Source organism: Nansenia antarctica (genome assembly GCF_963989245.1).
Source record: "Nansenia antarctica genome assembly, chromosome: 2".
Classification (NCBI taxonomy): Eukaryota; Metazoa; Chordata; class Actinopteri; order Argentiniformes; family Microstomatidae; genus Nansenia; species Nansenia antarctica.
Window position 1 is genome coordinate 55,253,287 of NC_137675.1, and position 7,500 is coordinate 55,260,786.

General features: G+C 49.9%; 1 protein-coding gene across 1 annotated transcript in view; it reads left to right on the forward strand.

The window, feature by feature from the left end:
- The window catches only part of mgat5b (alpha-1,6-mannosylglycoprotein 6-beta-N-acetylglucosaminyltransferase B), a gene marked incomplete at both ends in the record, with an annotated part of 82,905 nt that overhangs the window by 42,188 nt on the left and 33,217 nt on the right, over nucleotides 1-7,500 (forward strand). The gene's annotated exons all lie outside the window — the stretch shown is intronic.

The window sequence follows — 7,500 nt, forward strand, 5'->3', positions numbered from 1 at the left end:
CAGAAGCATACAGGGGTGAGGCAGTAGCATACAGGGGTGAGTCAGTGGCTGCAGGGGTGAGTCAGTAGCATACAGGGGTGAGTCAGTAGCTGCAGGGGTGAGTCAGTGGCTGCAGGGGTGAGTCAGTAGCATACAGGGGTGAGTCAGTAGCATACAGGGGTGAGTCAGTGGCTGCAGGGGTGAGTCAGTAGCATACAGGGGTGAGTCAGTAGCATACAGGGGTGAGTCAGTGGCTGCAGGGGTGAGTCAGTAGCATACAGGGGTGAGTCAGTAGCATAGAGGGGTGAGTCAGTGGCTGCAGGGGTGAGTCAGAAGCATACAGGGGTGAGTCAGTAATGTACAGGGGTGAGTCAGTAGCATACAGGGGTGAGTCAGTAACGTACAGGGGTGAGTCAGTAGCATACAGGGGTGAGTCAGTAACGTACAGGGGTGAGTCAGTAGCATACAGGGGTGAGTCAGTAGCATACAGGGGTGAGTCAGTAGCTGCAGGGGTGAGTCAGTAGCTGCAGGGGTGAGTCAGTAGCTGCAGGGGTGAGTCAGTAGCTGCAGGGGTGAGTCAGTAACGTACAGGGGTGAGTCAGTAGCATACAGGGGTGAGTCAGTAACGTACAGGGGTGAGTCAGTAGCATACAGGGGTGAGTCAGTAACGTACAGGGGTGAGTCAGTAGCATACAGGGGTGAGTCAGTAGATGCAGGGGTGAGTCAGTAGCTGCAGGGGTGAGTCAGTAGCTGCAGGGGTGAGTCAGTAACGTACAGGGGTGAGTCAGTAGCATACAGGGGTGAGTCAGTAACATACAGGGGTGAGTCAGTAGCATACAGGGGTGAGTCAGTAGCTGCAGGGGTGAGTCAGTAGCTGCAGGGGTGAGTCAGTAGCTGCAGGGGTGAGTCAGTTAGCGAAGACAGAAAAAAAGTAGCGCTCAACCTTTTTTGGGGATAAATAAGTGCGGCTAGACTTCTCTATTATTCTATATATTCTATTATTCTATATATTTTATATATTCTATATATTCTAGCATTAGCTGAAGGCGTTGCGTAGTTTACTATTTCGCTAATCTCCCGTGATGCTCGCTGTGGCAGGTCAACTTTTTGTTGTTGATGTGTGTATAATAATTCTGCATCTGAGTTTTGGGTGTGCCACCTAGCTGCCTCTTTGGGTGGCACAGACACACTCTGGCACACCCGTGGCTACGCCCAATGGGGTGAGTCCTCCTCCAGCTGCCTTCTAGATGGGATGTATGCCTGTGTTATCTGTCTGACCCTGGTGGCCACCTCCGTCTCTCTTTCAGAGGCAGTGAGCTACAGTCATGCTCTTTCAGCACCACGGACAGCTCATTAGACAACCGCCACTGTATTCCCTGCATCTGTCTTCCATTGTTCTGCTCTCGTAACTGTGTGACACCAACACTTGGCACCAATGAGCTGCCTTGTATTCGCTCTAAGCTCTTTTTTTCCCCCTGAGTAGGATATCCTTGTTGTTCAACTGCAACTGAACACAACAACTAAGTCAGTCAGTTGCTTCTCTTGGCGTCTCGGTGTCTGATTTGGACTTCCGACAGCATTTATTCTTGGGGTTGCACAAGTTGTGTTTTGAATGACTTTTCTTGGTCCTGGTCATGAAATGATCAGCAACAACAACAACAACAACACAAATCACAAATATCAAGATTTTTCCAGGCGATTATCGTTATGGAGAGTCTTTCATCCTCTCAAAAACCCTGACACGGTCTGACTCTCTCTGGATGATACAGTACGAGTCAGCCGATCTCTCTGGTCTCGTCCTCACACAGTGTGTTTGTTTGGTCACATCTGACCACACACTGATCATCCTCTCTTGTTATGTCCCTCATGTTTTCCTTCCCTCCCCAGTTCAGTGACCCCAGACTGATAACACCGCCTGCGCCACACACCGCCATTTATTATGACACATTGTGTGTGTGTGTGTGTGCGCGCGTGGTCTGTGTGTGTCCGTGCGTGTCCGTGCATGCGTGTGCGCGTGTGGTCTGTGTGTCATAAGAAAAGATAACGGTATTGATTCTCAAGCGGCCCAGGTGCGACTGCTGGAGCTAAAAGAGCGGGTCGATAGAGAGTAAATACCCTAAGCGTCTCAGGGACCCAGCCCTGCCGCCTGGCCTCCTCTCTTTACCTTCATCTCTGCACCCTCTCCTGCTTTCTCTCCTGCTTTCACTCCGTCTGGTAAAAGAAATGACAGTGTTTACGCCCGGGCCTCCAGTATATAGGATATGTTGTAGGCTTTTCTGCCAGTGAAGACTTGAAGCTGAAAAAGAAATTTCCCGGCCAGATGCCTGTGACCCTGTTATTGAAAACATTACCTCTTCACTGTGAGGGTGATGCAACTAATGAGTCAGGACTGCCCTCTGATCTCACGTCTCTCTAAAAGCTTCTTTGATAGGAGTCGACTGGAGAGATCGGTAAGGTCGGAGAGATGTTCCCGGCTTCCCGCCCGCTGTTTACCGCTGCTAATTGGTGCCACAGAGTGTTGAATGATTGCATTCAGTCACCACCGGGACTATTGCCCAGGTTTATTATCGCGTGAGATGACAAGCAATTCAGAACCGGTTCAAAGGCTTTTTCTTTCGAAAGGTTTCAATTCTTTTTGTGGTTTTGCTTGGGAGTGAATGTGTGTGTGTGTGTCTCAGAGGGAGAGGAAGAGAGAGAGAGAGGTGGGTGGGGGAGGGTGTGTTTATTGGTATATTTGTATCTGTGGGATTGAGAGAGAGCGAGAGAGAGAGACAGAGAGAGAGAGAGAGAGAGAGAGAGAGAGAGAGAGAGAGAGAGAGAGAGAGAGAGACGGAGAAGAAGAGAGAGGCAGAGGCAGAAAGAGTGTGTTTATTGGGATATTTGTATCGATATAAATGTGTGATTGAGAGAGAGAGAGAGAGAGGGAGAGAGAGAGGGAGAAGGAGAGAGAGGCAGAGGCAGAAAGAGTGTGTTTATTGGGATATTTGTATCGATATAAATGTGTGATAGAGAGAGAGAGAGAGAGAGAGAGAGAGAGAGAGGGAGAGAGAGAGAGAGAGGGAGAGAGAGAGAGAGAAAGAGAGGGAGAGAGCGAGGGAGAAGGAGAGAGAGGCAGAGGCAGAAAGAGTGTGTATATTGGGATATTTGTATGTATATAAATGCAGGACGGTATACTATGAGGACCCTGCTGCTTTCCATACATCAACAAATGGAATGTGCAGCCTTAGAGAAAATATAATGGAAGGTTGAAATAGGAGCCAATTGGATTTATCGGACTGAGACCATATCCCCCTTTTGCTCACACAGAGAAAAGGGAACCCAGTACCCAGTACACTTTCCACTCCTTTTTATGATCCTATCTTCTCAAATTGGCCGGTAAAAAAGAGCTGCTGAATGTCCATAAATCCCCTTCCTTCCCGGTCCCGGACCATTAATGAATAGAAAAATAGAACACACATCTCTCTCTCTCTCTCTCTCTCTGTCACTCTCTCTCTCACACACTCTCTCTCTCCCTCTCTCTCTCTCTCTCCCTCTCTCTCTCTCTCTCTGTCACTCTCTCTTCTCTCTCTGTCACTCTCTTTCTCTCTCTCTCTCCCTCTCTCTCTCCCTCTCTCTCTCTGTCTCTCTCTCTCTCTCTCCCTCTCTCTCTCTCTCTCTCTCTCTCTGTCTCTCTCTCTCTCTCTCTCTCTCTCTCCCACTCACTATTAAGTTGACAGATTGTTATGTGGGTTGGGTTGCGCTCTCCCAGAGATTCCCCTATAGGGTTGGTATCTATTGAGCGTTCATCCTCCCGTCTTCCCCACTCTTCACCAGCCCCTCAAAACACATCATCATAATAACCTGGGATGGGCTGCAGAGGCTGTGGTGTGGACAGGGTGGCAGGGATATGGCTGCTCTGTCTCTCTGTCTCAGACAGGGCTGTTACGCGGTGCTCACACCGCCGTTTGGATGAAGCCAAGCAGTTGACTGGGATCGTGTTAATTGCTTTTAGTCTGTCACAAAATGTCGTTTTTTCTAATTTTCTCTGAGACTTCACGGAGGACTAGACAGCAGCCTGTCCCCCCACCTGTCTCTCTCTCTCTCTCTCTCTCTCTCTCTCTCTCTCTCTCTCTCTTTCTCTCTCTGTCTGTCAGCTCCATAGAGCAGTCCGTGTCCTGGCACTGTCTGTCTGTCATACAAATCTGTACAATATTTTTCCTTTTTCCGACGTCTCAATTCCAGTCGTTTCTTTTGCCGTTTAGTAAAAAAAAAAAAAACGCCCCCAAGCTTCTGGCTCACTTCCCCTTGCAGATTCCAATGCCTCCTCTCTCTCTCTCTCTGTCTTTGGTGATATTTCTTGAGGGCGAGAAGGCAGCTCTGTCGTCAGCCTGATTCATCAAGTTCTTTGGCGCAGAAAACAAAACAAAACCACTTTAAAAGACTGATATTCTCCCTCTGAGGGGGACGATGGCTTAATCTGGATAAGATAATCTTCCTTGATTTACGTGACTGTAACTCTCCTTTTCGGTTTGCGGGTGGTCCTGTTGCCATGGCGGTAGTACGGTAGAAGTGGTGGTGGTGCTGCAATGCAGGGAAGGGTGTTGTGTTACTTTGTGCACAGCCCGGTTGATGGTGACCCACTGCTGGGATGCCTTGACAGGCAGATGAGTCATTAGGCTGAGAGGGAAGAGGGGAGGGAGGGGGGGAGGGAGGGAGGGGGGGGGTCGGACAGTAGATCGAGAGTGAGACAGTGCCACTCTGTGAGGTTAATTGAGGTGGAGACTCAGTGGCTGTGACATCATATTTTGCAGGGAATAACATCACATGTCATGTGCTAAAAGGCGCCCTGGGGCGCTAAGCAGAGCAGCGCAGGCAGCTGTCACTTCCGCTAGGGGATCTCCCCCCTGTCTCTTCCCAGGGCCACGTCGGGGAAATTAGCCAGCACTGGAGCATGGCATATCAACACCTGAGGAGAGGAGAGGAGAGTGGGAGAGAGAGAGAGAGAGAGAGATGAGAGAGGAGAGAGAGAGAGGGGAGAGACAGTGGAGAGAGAGAGGAGAGAGAGAGAGAGATGAGAGAGGAGAGAGAGAGGGGAGAGACAGTGGAGAGAGAGAGGAGAGAGAGAGATGAGAGAGGAGAGAGAGAGTGGAGAGACAGTGGAGAGAGAGAGAGAGAGAGAGAGAGAGCGAGATGAGAGGGGAGAAAGAGAGTGGCGTGAGAGGGAGAGGAGAGTGGAGAGATAGGGGAGAGAGTGAGAGGAGAGGGAGAGGGAAGTGAGAGGAGAAAGAGAGTGGAGTGAGAGAGAGAGAGTAGAGAGAGAGGGGGGGGTGGGGAGTGCAGATAGTGGTGCAGATAGTGGAGAGAGAAAGAGAGAAAGAGAGGGAGAGAGAGAAGGAAAGAGAGAGAGAGAGAGGGGGAGGGGAGTGCAGATAGTGGAGAGAGAGAGAGAGAGAGAGAGTGGAGAGAGGGGGGGGGAGGGGAATGCAGATAGTGGTGCAGATAGTGGAGAGAGAAAGAGAGAAAGAGAGAAAGAGAGGGAGAGAGAGAGTGGCGAGAGAGAGAGATGAGAGAGGAGAAAGAGAGTAGAGAGAGAGTGGAGAGAGAGAGGGGGGGAGGGGAGTGATAGTGGAGAGAGAGAGAGAGAGAGAGAGAGAGAGAGAGAGAGAGAGAGAGAGAGAGAGAGAGAGAGAGAGAGAGAGAGAGAGAGAGAGAGAGGAGAGAGAGAGAGTCTGACAGAGCTGCCTGCCCCGGCAGCCCTCCCTGTCCCCCTCTTCTGCCTGGGTCCACAGACCCTGTCCTTCACCCAACGCTTACACCAGGAAGTGTGTGTGTGCATGTGAGTGTGTGTGTGTGTGTGTGTGTGTGCGTGTGTGTGTGTGCGTGTGTGTGTGCGTGTGTGTGCAAGAGGGAGGGTTTAGTGGGTTCTGATCTAGTATTCTCTGTCATACTGTTCCAGAACACCAAAACCACTGAATATGTGTGACTCCCCGTCTCTTCTCTGTCCCCTGTCCTCCACTCCGTTTTAATAGGCAGGGAATTACTATTTTTCTGGGGGGGGGGCTCTCCATGTATTTAGCCAGTGGCTTTTGAATGCCAATTATGTCTATTAGGCTGCATTAGTGTGGCGCCTGAGGCCAAGCTGGGAGCCCCCATTAACACAGCAGCACCCGGGGTGAGACACAGTCAAAAGATGCGCTTATGGTTGTAAACCCCGAGCCATAAGTCCAATTAGAAGTTGTATTTTTTTCGGATATGAGCCATTCAGTGAATGACCATCGGGCTCTCTCTCTCTCTCCAATTGATCTGGAAAATCGGCACCACCAGGGACCACAATTCCCAGTTTTTCCTAGAGTCAGAAAAAGAGCCACAGCGTTTTTTTTTTAATGCGAGGTTGGAAGGAGGGTAGGAAGAAGAAGAGAAATCCCCCTCACCTTTTTACTCCAACAAATCACCCGCAGAGGCTTATTAAACTGTCAGAGTGGCGCTGCCTGCTACTGCCACCGCACTCTCCCCCCCTGCAGCCTTTCCCTTGATGTGCTTTTGTTTCTCTTTCTTTGAAATCCAAAACCAAAAGCGCCACTGTTCACAACATAGCTGCTTCATGCGTGTGTGTGTTTGTGTGTGTGTGTGTGTGTGTGTGTGCGTGCGTGTGTGCGTGTGTGTGCGTGTGTGTGCGTGTGTGCGTGTGTGTGTGTGTATAGTATACTGTGTTGCAGTGCACAGCACTCGAAAAGCGGACTTTGATGACAGTGAAATGGTGCGTCTTGTCACAGAGATCCGGCGTTTACAGAAATGACACTGGTTAGCCTAAGGGAGGTTGTGTTATCGTGAACAACTGACATTGGGAAAGGCCACTGATTGGCCATGGGGGACAACACGTTGACTGTAGACTCAGTTCTGTAGAAGAGGCGTTCTGGAACACGACAGTTAAGTGGAGTTGAGAGCCCAGTGTGATGCTCTTTCCTGTGTGGCGTTGTCAGTTGGTACTCTCTCATTGGGAAGGCTGTAGCGTGCAGCGTACGGGTGCAGGAGACCGAAGCGCCCGCCAGTTCCCACTACGTACAGTATATGGAACGGGGGATGTTGCAACACTGCTGTCTAACCACATTTTAAAGGTTTGGACACACTTCCCCATTCAATTGTTGTTATTGATTGTATTAGTGGGGCGGCTAAATGCATTTTCATAGGAAAATCGTTCACAAGTGGATAAAAGCATCAGAATTGGTACAAAATGCTCCTTGGGTATTGCTCTTTTGATAAAACCTGTTGGCTCAAAATCAAGATGGCTGCCACTTTTTCCAAGATGGCCACCATTTTCAGCCTGGAAATACTAGTTTGGGGGGAACTTTGTGTAGAATCCAATATGAATGATCTAGCTATCAAACCATCAATTTTTGACCATAGAGAAGCCATATTTATAACTCTGGAGAAGTTTATAACTTCGTCCCCCCTCCATCCTCGTCCCCCCTCCATCCTCCCTCCTCCCCCCTCCCTCCTCCAGCCTACCCCCCTCCATCCTCCATCCTCCCTCCTCCCTCCTCC